Source organism: Onychostoma macrolepis, chromosome 20 (assembly GCF_012432095.1).
Source record: "Onychostoma macrolepis isolate SWU-2019 chromosome 20, ASM1243209v1, whole genome shotgun sequence".
NCBI lineage: Eukaryota > Metazoa > Chordata > Actinopteri > Cypriniformes > Cyprinidae > Onychostoma > Onychostoma macrolepis.
Window position 1 is genome coordinate 12,627,196 of NC_081174.1, and position 15,592 is coordinate 12,642,787.

Below are 15,592 nucleotides of genomic sequence, written 5' to 3' on the forward strand. Positions count from 1 at the left end.
AAGAAATTAATACAGGTTTGGTACAACATGACAGTGAGTAAATAATGACATTATTTTAATTTTTGGGTGAACTATCCCTTTAATGACAATCGGCAGCATGTTCAGTACTGTCCCTATAAGAGCTGCGCGCATCCGTTTCAAACGTTTCTAGTGCCCCCCTGTCAACAAGCTTGACCCCCCCTTTGGCCCCCCTAAATTTGGAATCATATCACACGGAACAATTTTGGGTGAAATGTGCAGTTTGTCCTGTAAACTATATAAAACGAAAAACAGCCGTTCAAATCTGCGTTCGCTGGCTGGCACAGGACCAGAGACACACACGTTTTTAAAGCACTGCGCATTATAACCAATCACATACGATTCTGTTGAGCTTATGAATGCAAGGACCAATCAGAAGCGTTCAGATGAGTCATCGCCAAAGCGCCGCTATTTCGACTGAATTCTCTCCTCAGAAACAACAAAGTGAAGATGTACGAATGTAAGTAAGATATTAATTTCACAGTGTAAACAGCTTTAGAGATTATTATGGGAGTTTTTGAGAGTGCTTGAACTCGCTGGTCTGAAGTGAAAATGTTCTTTGATAATGTAAACATTCTTTGCTCTTTTTGTACAATGAAAGTGTTATGGGCTAATTAGTAACTTACAATGTTTTTATTAAATCAACATAAAATACAAAGTCAGTCGTATTATATGTTTATGGTATGACACTCATTTTATGGTATGACATCTGGTACTTAAGTAAAAAGACGGATTTTTATGCAAAGTTAATATTACACTATTAGGCTAATTTGCCTATCGCCCATTATAGATCAGCTAACATAATCTATAAAGGTGCAAAATGCATTTACTTACACATATTTGAGAATCGAGATATTTCATGATATATTTTGGGAATATTTCGAATAAAATAATAATAATACATAAGCCTATATCAGTTATACAGTAGTATTGTGGCTGCTGTGTGTCATATGACAAACATGAGAGTCCCCCCCCATTCACTCGTGTCCCCTCAAAAATTATGCCCCTGACATATAAAATTATTTGTCAAATAAATGAAACATGAAATATTAATTTTAATTGAAATTGTTATAGATTACTTCTAGAGATTGCAATGATACATGACATGGTGAAAAATGACTGAATGAATAATACTTAAAGTAGGTTAGGATGAATTCTAAAATTCTTCTCCCTAAAAGCACAAGTGGCCCCTGTCTGGCCCCCCCAGTTACTGTGGTCTAGAACCGCCCCTGGGTTGAGGTAGATGTTGTTTTGTTAGTAAATGTTTCATTATATTACTAGTGTTGCCTCCTTTGTTCACTATTACACTACTGCATATATTGCATCTGACAATGGTGTCGCTTAGTTTTGTAACGTGAGCCCACACTTTCAAACGTTTCACTCTTGCCGCAAACACACACCGCGCATGCGCACGGATATCACTCGCACGCGCATGGATATCACTCGCACGTCGAGCAAACATCACAAAACGCCACATCATTCAGTGAAGGAAAATGACAAGCAGCAGCTTCTAATTCGTCATTAACATTTGTCACGGTGCACACAGCAGGGAGGAACGAGGAGACGAGGATAACTCAAAATACAGTCTTTAATAAATCCAAACAAGGCAGGGCAAGACAAGGCAAGGTTGAGACAGACAGGAACAATAGGGAATAACGAGTAGACCAGACCAAAACTAACTAAACAGGCAGGAACTTACTGATAATGACACACACCTGAACAGAATAACAGACAATCACAATAAACAAGGACAGGAAGCAAACCAAATAAGGAAACAAGAGGCAGGAACACATGACACACACGACAGAGTCCTGACAACATTGAAGTATACGAAGATAAAACAACCCAAGTATCGATAACCGTATCGTTTGTCCTGAAGCTTATCGGTAGTTCGGTATTGACCGAATTATGTATCGGTCCCAAAAAAATACCGGTTCTCGGTACCCATCCCTAGGTTCAAATATGCAGAAAATGCTGAAAAGAAATCAAAGAATGTGCAGGAGCTGAACTGCTCATGACCAACAAGGGACTCGTGAACAACTATTACAAAATATAAAAACAGTCGTGGATCATCCAGGAAATGGCACATAGAATTAAGATTCAAGGGTATGTAAACTTTTTAATGGGGTCATATTTATAAATTCGGTCATTGTTTTGTCTTGTGGAGTATATGTTAACATCTGTAATGTGAAATAATTTATTCAGGACAGTACTACATAAAAAAATAACATGCAATTTTCATGATGCCTCTTATTTTGTTTCAATTATTGACATTTTGCAATTCTACAAGGGGTATGTAAACTAATGAGCATAACTGTATATTACACACATATATATATATATATATATATATATATATAAAAACACTGATAATATGCTGAATCATTTTTTTTTTATCAAATATGTTTTATTTTTATTTTAGAATTATATTTTACTGCTAAATAAATCACAGTAGAACCTGAATAATAATATATAATTTTGGTAAAAACAGTTTATATTTAAAAAAAAACAAGCACAATTGTGTTTGTTACACAACACTTTTCAGTTAAATTACATTTTAAGAGATATATATATATATATATATATATATATATATATATATATATATAATTAAATATTATATTGTAACATTTAAATATATATATATATATATATATATATATATATATATATATATATATATATATATATATATATTTAAATGTTACAATATAATATTTAATTATATATATATATATATATATATTTATTTATGTTTTTTTTTTTTTATTTCATGCTTTTAATGAGGCTTTTTAAGATATCAGGGTCCTGACATTTTTGACCCCAAAATATATCAAAATTATTTTTATTTCAAACATTTAAAACCTACTCATTATAGTACTTTTTAATAATAACTTTTTCATTTTTAATTCACTGACCCAATTATCAAATTAAATTACCTGCGTGCTAAAATTGGTCAACACGAAGTAATGAAAAACATTACTAGCAATGAGAAAACTCAGCTGTCTGTTGCTGGATATCTCTTTCTCTCTGTTCGTTGCTCTTGTTTCTGCTGTGCTGCTATGCTGTACTGCTGTGTCTCAGTGGAGCTGAGCGAGAGTGACCTCGCAATCGACTGCTAATACAACTGTCATCGCCTCACAGCACCCGCTAGAAACAAGCACAGGGAGGGGGAGAGTGAAGGCAGTAAGGAATAAAACACGGGATGAGAGTTTGTAGGTGTAAGCGTCTGCATGCTCGTTTGACAGAAAAGCAAAAAAGGAGAAAGAAAGAGGAGGTGGAGGAAGTGGAGGAGGTGTCATAGCAGCAAGTATTAAGGTTAAATAAATAGTCTCCTGACGGTAATCTTCACACTCATGGGCGATTTTCATTTGGTATTGTGTGAGAAGTGGAGTATAACTGAGATTTTATGAAGATAATTATATAAAGTTAACCCAAAAATAATAATTATGTTATCATTTACTCACTCAAATGCCTTCTGAAACCTGTACAGTGTTACTTTAGTATTATTAAAGTTTCATTTTCATTTTTAAGTTTTGAGCTTTTTCATCTTTATTAGTGTTTATTTTAAAATGATTTCTATTTAGCTTCAATTTATTTTTATTTCACATTTAATTAAACTTTTCTAATTTTCTTTTTCTTTTTATCTTTTATTTCAGCTTTAAATTAATGAATTGATTTTAGAAGTTTTAGTTTTAATTAACAATAACAACACTGAACCTGTATAATTTTCTTTCATCACTGGAACAAAAAGAAAATATTTAAAGCTGCATGTAAATAGTGTCAATAAAATGTCAATAAAATGAATAACTCCTTAATTTTTAAGTCCGTTTCCCCTACAAATACATCATAAGGCTTCATGAGACTAAGAATATGCTTTTATTTGATTGATTGATTTATTTGTCCATTTTTGAAGCTTGACAGCCACACCCATTTTCATTTTAAAGAAAAAAATAAGCTCAGACATTCTGCTAAACGTCTCCACAGAAGAAAAAGGTCATACAACATTGATTGAGTAAATGATGGCAGACCAGTCATTTTTTGGGTGAACTATCCTTATAAAGTATTACTATTCATATAAGGATTTGGCATGGAATGAAACCGTGACACATTGGTGCGTGAGGACTTCCTCTGACAGCCTTGGCTGCTGAATCATGTTAGCATCTGGGAATACATTCAACAACAAAAAAGTCTCCCCCCCCCACGCATGCACAGAGTGGAAGAAAAACAGAGCTCAAAGGAGATGCACTAGGAAAAAAATCCAGTGATCCAGTGAGATATGAGCAAGAAAAGAAAGCGAGGAAGTGGACGCTTCTGGCGTGAGTTAATACACATGAGTGGAGAGCAGTGAGTATGGTTGTAGGGCATTGCATTTAAGCACTATCAGCTTGAATGGTCACTGCAATGCTCTCCATTAAAACTAGGTCAGTTTTAGCAGGGGGGCATTGCTTCTTAGGGGAACTGTCCAGATTTAATGCGCCATCAAAAAAGGGTTAGTCCATCCCATTGCAGGGGGAAGGAGAGCGTTTCAAACACAAGTCTCTTGATTCAGTAGCTATCAGTGAGATGAGGCCACTCAGAAGTCAAAGCTTGCAATGTAACGGAACGAGAGATCTTTTTTTTTCCATATAGTGGTGTACAGATTATCAGATTAACAGATTATCAAAAAATAAAAATGTAGGGTGGGACTAAGTTCTGTCCATCAGTTGTTGAAGTTGTTGATACATGATACATTCACTGGAAGATGGCATCTTTTTTGCATTCCACTCATAATGTTAGTCAAGTATTTTTAACAGTGTCTTCCTGTGGAAACTGTTTAAGTCACAGTCACAGTAGACTTTGAGTAAGTGAAATAGACACTGCAGTGGCATAATATGACGTCACACTCTGCAGCGTCTTTTTTAGAAACATAGCCTAATTCATCATATAATATATCCAAAATGTAAAATTATGCAACCTACTCCAGATTTAAAGTCTGTGTTCTTTTAAATTTAGCTAAGACGTCATGATGTAACGCTTTTCAACAATATTGTTTTCACATGATACAAATTCAAAATGAACTTGAACTTGAACACAGCAAAGTTCACATGAGCTTGGGTTTCCAGTCTCCCGCATTCGAATACGCATGAATGTAAGTACTCAGGAAAACAATAAAAAAATAGAATAACAATTACAGTATATTGCTGTCAATTAAAATTTTTTGTTTAACAAAACGTACATAGCGAGAAAGTAAATACAGTGATCACTATTGTCTGTGCATTATCGGTAGTGACTGCAAGATACTTTGTTATGCCGATAGGTGGTGACAAGTAATTGAGTTATTGAATTGTTCACTTAATCAATTTGTTTAAAACAATGACTCATTTAGGAATGAAACACCACTACTGCAATGATTACTTCTTCTGAGGCTTCCTCAAAAAAAGACCATCAGTATTGATCTTACTGAGTTACTCAATATTAACTGCTTATTGTTTGAACTTTTAAATAATCTTTTAAATAATAATATTTTTTACTAATCACCTGCTGATTAGTAGCATTTTTGCTCATGTGGTATTGCTTAAAGCTGCAGTCCGTAACTTTTTTTGGTTAAAAAATATCCAAAATCAATATTTGAGTAAGTACATAACCAGCCAGTGTTCAAAACTATCGCCTTACTTTAGCCCGATTCACAACGGTTATAATAATGTTTTCTAATTTGAATAGTACGGGAAGGTTTTTGCGGGAAATTCGAGCATGACACTGCGTCATTACGTCACATCTGTAAACAAAGTAGTTGTCCCGGCTAGTAGGCTATCGCATGTGAGGATCCTGCAGGTGGCGAATGTTAACCAGAAAAATTCAATATGGCAAGTCATGCCGAAAAGGTAGCCGACCCCTGCCCTACTATATACAGTGAAAAACTGTACTGGACATTACATGTAATTTTTACATTTTTGGAAGTGGAAAAAGAACATATAATTTACCCTGAAATTGTAATTGAAATTTAGAGCAAATTGACATTCCTAGAATTCTCTGCATTACATTTCAAATTTGATGTTTTTTTGTTGAAATAACTTTCTTCTTATTTTTTCTTATCAGTTGTGTACATTAGGGTTGCATATTACATCTAATGTTGTTAAATTAATGTTTATTGGATTATTGCAGTTTTGTGTGTGTTACCATGATGGTGTTCAGTGTTTGTGTGAACAACACTGTGCACCTTCTATGTATGTTAATATTTAAAAGCTGCTTGTGCTTTGGTTTGTCATGTGACTTTCTCATCACCACCTGCTTTTGCAGCCTGTTCTGTTGAGTAACTATTGAGCCAACTGTAAAGTTTGGTGGAGGAAGGATAATGGTATGGGTCTGTTTTTATGTCATTACTGTAATAAACACTCATTCTACAGTGATTTGATAAACATAAAGCACATCAGCATGTGGATTCTGAAGGAGATTTGTTTTTGCATGATACATGCATCCACAACCAGTCCATATCCACACATCCCTGAGGTCAAAGGTGACTGATCTGGATCAAGACATCTCCACACTCTACAGCAGGTATCAAGCTCAGACGTCAAACTGTTACAAATCCTGCAATAACACAACAGCAATACAGTTGCTCGTTTTATCCTGACCGCCTACAGCAAACTCCTTATCATCTGAATTATAATCAGAGATTCTTTCTTCCTGGCTGTATAAATAGCACACTTTCATCATGGCTAAATAAATCAGCACTTAACACTACATCAAGTGCATTTTACAGTCACTCGTCTCAGTCAGGTAACAAAGAGAGTGAGGTCTTTCTTTGTTTTTTTTGCATAATGAAGAAATACCAGCAGTCATAGATGTGATTCTCTGAATAACAGGATTGCCATGAAAATATTTAATATTTTTTCCTTTCTGATTTAATGTCAGATGCTTGTAGAACATGTAAAACTGCTCACTCTCAGCCGCCTATATACGATTTACTACTCTGTTGTAAGCCGCTCACAGTTCAATCTTGCTTTGCATGTTCTAATTTTAACAATCTCATAGCGAATGAGCAGATTCATGTTTATAAGCTGAGGATAGAGATGGAGAACTGTGAGGACCGTCCTAAACTGTCCTCTGTCCCACTGACTCTTATAAGCATAGTACAAATAGTTATGTAAATGGATAAAAGCTGTGTTGAAGAAACAGAATTTCTGATGATCTTTTTGCTATTGGAACCTCAAGGTTTTATTTCTGGATCGTGGATTCCCAAAAATGTGGTACAGTGAACAAAACTGTGTCTACATACCTGTACATGTACGCCTGTGAGTGTGTGTGTGTGGGTCAGTGTGATGGCTAATGGTTAATGGCTGACTGGTGGGCGCACAAGCTGATGGTTGTCTCTCTCTCTTTCTCACGCCTCAGGGGACTCATCTGTCTGTCATCACATACACATTGAGTGATAAGATAAGAGATAGATGCTACCACTGACTGCCAGTTACAAAGAGAAAATCAACAACATTTAAGCCTTTCAGTAACAAGCTATTTGAAAGAAAGTTCATTTATATAAAACATTATATATTAAAAAAAATATATATATATATATATATATATATATTAATATTTTAAAATAGTTTTTTAAAGAAGTGTTTGCTCTCTTGTGCCCACCAAGTCTGCATTTATTTGATCAAAATTACAGCCAAAACAGTGATATTAAGCAATAATTGTCAGACTTGTGTTTGTCTTGTGTTTTGTTCCCCATGCCTCTATTCGGTCCTTTCGGTCTTCGTTATTAGTCCATTAGTCTCTGTCTGTGTTTAATTACTCCTCACCTGTTTCAGTTCTTCCTCGTTTGATTTCCTAGTGTTCTTAAGCCCTGTGTTTCCCTGTCTCCCAGGTCCAGTATTGTTCGTCTTACCCCCGTGCTCCATTTTTCCTGGTGAAAACTTAATTAAAAGGAATATTGATTGTTCTCCTCGTCTCCTGCGTTCTCCTTGCGCAACATGACAGAATACCGGACCCAAACTGAAAGTGAGCGGCACCTTTTTCCCCCGTTTTTTAGTTTTGTTTTTGCAAAATCTTTTTGTTTTCCTGTTTTCTCCCGTGGCGTGGAAACCGGCGCACGTTTCGCTGCCCTAGCTCGTCAAGATCTCCCTTTCTTCGAGTACGCTGGGGAATTCTGCGGGCTCGCCACGGCGACAGTGTGGGATAACGCCACTCTAAATTCTCTGTTCTGGCTCAGGGCCAACTACCATCGCCCTCTCCTCGAAAGCACGGCTCCAGCCGTAGAGGCCAGGGCCGGGGTTGGGGCTGTGGCCTCTGAGGCGGTCCCGCACAGCCCTCCCGAGTCTCCTTCGTCTCCGCTGGTCCTGTCCAGCCTTCCCGAGTCTCCAGACCCGCCATAGCCTCCGGAGTCTCCAGACTGGAGTTTTCTTTGGTTTTCTTTTTTTAAATACATTTTAAAATTTAATTTGTTCTTGTGATTCAAAGCTTAATTTTTGCAGCATCACTCCAGTCTTCAGTGTCACATAATCCTTAAAAAATATATTTTTATGGCAACTGATACATATTTTCCAGGATTATTTGATGAATAGAAAGTTCAAAAGAGCAGCACTCATTTACTTATAATATATAATCTTATAATATATAATAAAATAATCTCTCTCTCTCATATATATATATATATATATAATTCATTGATCTTGCATTGATTTAAAATACAGTATATTATTTTATTTTAAAAAAGAAGTTTAAACAGCAATTTTTGTTTTCAAAAAGTCATACAAATTTCAGTTGATATGCGAGTAACAAGATGAAGAACAGAATTTTAACTTTCAAGCACATGATCTGTGAAGAGTCTAAAAATTAATTATCAAAAGTCAAGCTAAAATTTTATCTTGATATGTGAAAATTTAGCTCATGTACTTCAAGAGCTCTTTACCAACTCAAATTGACGATACAATACATACAGAGGCCACGATAGGAAATGGGACTGCACTAAATTTCACCTCAGTAGAATTTAGTATAACAGCTGTTTATTAAACACTGCATACAATAGCGAAGTTGACATCTGCACTATACTACAGTATAACAACATATATAATGTCATAGGTTTCATGTTAACATTCAGCACTCCCATGGTACAATATTCTGATTGATCTTGTTATTAAGCCCATAAATAATAATGTACTTGTTCTAATACATTTATATTGTAATGTACTCATTCTAATATAAATAAAATCATATTAACATTGCTGGTAGGTTATCATTGCAACGCACTCTCTAGTTTAAAATATTAATCTAACTAATGTGCTGTCTTCACTGTAGCTCACACGCACACATTCAGACTGTCACACAGATTGCACTGCGCACACACAGACGTTCAGCAACAGAAACTTCCCAGCGCTGCCCGCAATTTTATCAATAAAATAGCTTCACCGCTGAAGAGCTACATTATCTTTATCAGCAAGGAGTTGGTAACATCACTGTTTTGAAGCTATTCAAGTTAATAGAGAAACAGCAAAAACGTAGGTAATTCATACATACACATACATCTCTCTCTTACTTTCTCGATTCTTCTCAGGCCCATAAATGAACACATACTTGAAGAATTACACTTTTCTGAAAATAGAATAACGAAGTGGATATCGCTAAACTTTAAGCTTACCAGTGTTTTCAGAAAGCCAGCACTTTTATCCTCTGTGAGAGAGAACAGCCAACCCGATCTCACGGCAATTCGTACATATTTTACAAGGTGGCTAATTCGTACGAATTTGAGAGAACGCATACACATTGTTGCCAAGTGCAGATATTTCCGTATTGCTCAAGTGTGAAGCTCCGATTTGGGGATTACGGGGGTCAGGCAACCCCGTTTATGCTCTTCTGCGAGTCAGATTAAACCTTGTAGCCTATATTAAACTCTATTCATTAATTTTAGAAACCTTGTGCTTTTCTACTCTGTTTAAACACCGTTCTTGTATTTAAATTAAGCACAGTCCACTATGTGCACATGCTACGGAATCTAGTAGCGCAAAGTTGTATAGGACGATACATCGAGCACAGCCCTATACAAACTAAACACAAGAAGACAGAAAGCACTGGTTAATAAACATGAGGAGCAGTATACATTTAAAAACACACACACAAATAAATACTCCATTCTTCATACTGTAGGTCATAATCATAATCGTAAACCCAGCTGGTGTGATCAAACACATTCAGATTATTCATAGCGCTCTGTGGTCCAATCTGTAAACACACTCACAAATTAGTCATTACAATTTACTGCCAAGATGACAGAAACACACATAAATTACCCAGTATGGTCTTCACACCAACACACTAACAAGCAAAAACACTCACCAATTAGTCATAACATTACATTGTGCATTTGGCTTTTGTCAACTGGACTGATTCCAGCATGACTGCATCATGTCAGTCTCTCCACCCCAATGTCCTTAACACACAAGCTGTGACAATTTATCACACTCACTTACCTATATTAAACACATACGCATGCAAACTCCACAGCAGATCTCTATGATACGATCATATACTGGCGAGCCTGTGTTTATGTGTGTAAATGAATTCATGGAGTGTGGCTGGTCTTTGAGGAGGCCCAGACTCTCACTGAGAGCGTTCTACAATGCTTGCAAGGTCGCTGTGAATAACAGCCGAGTAGTGTTTACTGTAAGCACATCTAAGGACATGTCAGCAGTGTAACGCATTGATTAGCCCACTCGCTGCTGGGTCTTCAGTACTCGCTAAACTGTAAGGCTGTTTACTCGTACAAAGCTCTTGAGGAGGTAGTTGAACAATAAAGTGGCATCTTAAGAGGTTCTTAAAAAGACTAGGCACCTCTTTTTACTACCCAACACTAGAAACCAGGTTATTTGTATCTCTTTGAGTGTTTGTGGGTCAATGACAGAATGCTTGTCCATGATAAAGAAGAGGAAAAAACACTTTGAAATCCAGTTTAATTCAAGTATTAGGAATCTACTCTTTGGATTTGTGTTGTTTTCATATGGTTTAAAAAAAAACCATATGAAAAAGTATTTTCAAAAATAGTTATAATTTTTACTAACAAAGTAGTAAATATAAAATTGCATAAAAAGAAAGCAAAAAGCACTCTTAAGTTCAACAAATTGCATTTAATATAAATTTATAATACAACCCAAATTCCAGAAATGTTGGGATGTTTTTTAAATTTGAATAAAATGAAAACTAAAGACTTTCAAATCACACGAGCCAATATTTTATTCACAAAAGAACACAGAGAACATAACAAATGTTTAAACAATTATACTATTATACAATTTTATGCACAAAATGATCTAATTTCAAATTTGATGCCTGCTACAGGTTTCAAAATAGTTGGAACGGGGCATGTTTACCATGGTGTAGCATCTCCTCTTCTTTTCAAAACAGTTTGAAGACATCTGGGCATCGAGGTTATGAGTTTCTGGAGTTTTGGTGTTGGAATTTGGTCCTATTCTTGCCTGATATAGGTTTCCAGCTGCTGAAGAGTTTGTGGTCGTCTTTGACGTATTTTTCATTTAATGATGCACCAAATGATCTCTATAGGTGAAAGATCTGGACTGCAGGCAGGTCAATTCAGCACCCGGACTCTTCTACTACGAAGCCATGCTGTTGTAATAGCTGCAGTATGTGGTTTTGCATTGTCCTACTAAAATACACAAGGCCTTCCCTGAAATAGACGTTGTCTGGAGGGGAGCATATGTTGCTCTAAAACCTTTATATACCTTCCAGCATTCATAGTGCCTTCCAAAACATGCAAGCTGCCCATACCGTATGCACTTATGCACCCCCATACAATCAAAGATTTTAAACTGAACGCTGATAATACGCTGGAAGGTCTCCCTCCTCTTTAGCCCAGAGGACACGACGTTTGTGATTTCCAACAAGAATGTCACATTTGGACTCGTCTGACCATAGAATACTTTTCCACTTTGAAGCAGTCCATTTTAAATGAGCCTTAGACCACATGACATGACGGCGCATTTGGACCATGTTCACATATGGCTTCCTTTTTGCATGATGCAGCTTTAGTTGGCATCTGTAGATGGCACGGCGGATTATGTTTACTGACAGTGGTTTCTGGAAGTATTCCTGGGCCCATTTAGTAAGGTCAAAGACAGAATCATGCCGATGAGTGATGCAGTGTCGTCTGAGGGCCCAAAGACCACGGGCATCCAACAAAGGTCTTCGGCCTTGTCCCTTATGCACAGAGATTTCTCCAGTTTCTCTGAAACTATTGATGATGTTAGATGATGAGATTTGCAAAGTCTTTGCAATTTGACGTTGAGGAACGTTGTTTTTAAAGTATTCCACAATGTTTTTACACACTCTTTCACAGATTGGAGAACCTCTGTCCATCTTTACTTCTGAGAGACTCTGCCTCTCTAAGACATCACTTTTATAGCTAATCATGTTACAAACCTGACTTAATTAGTTGCTAGATGTTCTCCCAGCTGAATCTTTTCAAAAATTCTTGCTTTTTCAGCCCTTTGTTGCCCCTGTGCCAACTTTTTTGAGACCTGTAGCAGGCATCAAATTTGAAATGAGCTCATTTAGTGGATAAAAGTGTAAAATTTCTCCGTTTAAATCCCTGCAGAGTTTAGCTCCTGGTTTAAACATTTGTTATGTTCTCTATGTTCTATTGTGAATAAAATATTGGCTCATGTGATTTGAAAATCTTTTAGTTTTCATTTTATTCAAATTTAAAAAACGTCCCAACATTTCTGGAATTCGGGTTGTACCATATATTATAAATAAAAATAATAACCTAATAATAAATTATAATACCTTTTTATATTGTGAATAACATTCAGTTAAGTGTCCAAATATGTTACATTTAGTTTGCACTCAAGTATATTCTTGTATGTGTAGTATTTCCATAATATGTCCTCTTTATATATGCTAAAATGTATGTCTGTTTCATTAGGGACCACATGACTTTTCAGTAATTAATTTATTTTAATTAGGAGTTTATGGACCTTAAAAAGTATTCAAATGAATTTTAATTCAGAAAATAAAACCTTGCTCATTATAGAAGAGGTGTATTCAAGTCAGACTATCCATGGATTGCATTTTAAATGTATTTTTTTAATTCATTTAAAAAGCAGACACAAAAATTAGTGTCATGTCTTTGACCCTTGTGTTTTAATGAATAGCTTTCTCTTCAGTGAAACTAGTCATTTACTGCGTAATATTTCCTCAAGCCACAAGTTGTCAGCGAACTTTAAACCCAATTTAAACTGCCATTCCAAGCACTCAGTCTCAAACAAACACTATGTAACACTCTCAAACATCCACTATATATAGTAGCTGACTATATATCCTACCTGAGCCCCTGTGAGAGGTGTGACACTGAGAGGGCAAACAGGAGAGAATGGGGACGGTGAGTGTCCTAGAGGTGATGGAGTATGGAGGGAGGGCTGCTCTAAACGTCACACATAGGGGGGGAAAGTCTCCAATAATGGGAAGGCCGACAGATGCTCCAGTTTCCTTGACAGAAATGGAGGTCAAGTGGAGATTTATGTAAAAGGGAAAACAGGCAGCAAGGGAGAGAAAAGGAAAGTGCATATTATGACTTTAACTAGTGGATAGGGAGGACAGAGCAGCAAAGCAATGATTTTACACAGACAGCACCATAAAGAAATGAGACGGAGGAATGGCCTTAAAACAGAAGGGAAGTATTGGATTACAGTATTTCCCAGGCGTTTTTGTAAAACTCAAGTAGATCGTCAGCAACACCAAACCAGAAATATGTTATTATTTATCTCACATGCTCAAAATCATTCTGCATTTATTTTATTAATTTAATCTATCATTAAAGACTACAAACATGCTGCAAAATCAAAAAAAAAAAATTATATATATATATATATATATATATATATACACACACACTACTGTTTCAAAGTTAGGGGTCAGTAAGATTTTTGTATGTTTTTAAAATAAGTCTCTAATGCTCACCAAGGCTGCATTTATTTGATAAAAAAAAAAAAAAATGCAGTAATACTGTGAAATATTTTAACATTTTAAAGACCTCTTTATATTTTAATATATTTTCAAATGTAATTTATTCCTGTGATAGCAAAGCTGAATTTTCAGCATCATTACTCCAGTCTTCAGTGTCACAAATCATTCTAGTATGCTGATTTGCCGCTTAGGAAACATTTCTCATTATTATCAGCGTTGAAAACAGTTGTGCTTTTATGGACATTGTGATATAGTTATTTCAATAACCTTCAAAAAAAACAAAAAACAAAAAAAAAAAAAAAAACAGTAATTTTTAATTTTACAAACAGTAGTGATACATGGCATCATGCTGGGAGTAAGAATTCTGAGCTGTACTCGTTTTCACAAAGTTGCCCTAACTAAACAGCAACTTTTATGCCAAGAGCTAATCAAAGCACACAACCAGTGCCCTAGGCTGCTTAATTGACCATTATTTCCCATTCATCTCTCAAACACTTGCACTGACTGACTCTCAAGTCAAGACGATTGGGAAAGGCTCGAGGTCTTGGCAGTGGAGCTGCCGCATCAGACTATTTACCGAAGCCAACAAAGACATCATCGGGCTCTCGTGCCAAGCATGAATAAATAAACATCCAATTGAGAAATGGCTCATGCACTTTCTTAAAATGCACACTTTCTAAAGTCTTTGGCAAAAGGATCTATCCAGCAGTCAGGAGCTGCTGCAAAGACAGATTTGCGTAATTCCACTATAGATTTTTTGTTTTTATGTAGAAAGTTGTTTGCTAATGTTTGGTGTGACTTCCAGTTTGAGAGGTGAAGTCAGGGTGGCCTGACGTTTCTGGGAAAGCAATAAGAACTGGCGGATGCAATAATATGAGCCATTAAAATAAGAAAATGCACACATGTACAATAGTAGTTCAATGTATGTCGAAGTATAAATCTAATTACGAGTACCTTATTCACAGTCGTGAAATGCGCCAAAAGAGACTTCTTTGATGTTAACTTCTAACCCTTTTCCACCAGCACTTTAAAGCTAGGCTGCTCTTTTTTTTTTTTAAGATGATACACCGCTGAGCATTCTACCTCAAAACTGCCTTTCCATTATGTTTTGGTTTTGCATTCATTGCACAATGAAGCAGTAGGCCTAACTGTTTTGTGTTAGTGCTCGAGTCACATCTTTAAAGAGCCAAAAGATATTTTAGAAGCCAAAATACATTAAAAGCCTTTCATCCAGGTAGCTATAGCTAAACATTGCCTTTTACACTTTTGCTGTAGGCCTATACAAATATTTGTACTGAATTTAATGAAGATCTTAATTCCTGATATTTGAATTGGTGTGTAATAGCTTTCATACTACATGCTTTGACCTATGATAAACCAAAAATTACACGTTAATCGCAATGAACGATGTCTTGGTACCGTTAACACTCAAAAAAAAAAAAAAAAAATTTTTTTTAACTTTATGAATCTGACACTTGCTCCTGTGGCATTATGGGATAGTTCAGGGTCCACCGGTTGCACACTTCACAATCTTCGCAAAGTCAGTCACTCAGGAATCTGTTTGCCTTAATATTCTAATATTCTGAATATTCTAAATGGACGCGTGAGAAGAAAAGCTTTT

General features: G+C 35.9%; 1 protein-coding gene across 1 annotated transcript in view; it reads right to left on the reverse strand.

The window, feature by feature from the left end:
• The window catches only part of xkr6b (XK, Kell blood group complex subunit-related family, member 6b), a 65,495-nt gene that overhangs the window by 47,228 nt on the left and 2,675 nt on the right, over positions 1-15,592 (reverse strand). The window lies entirely within an intron of this gene.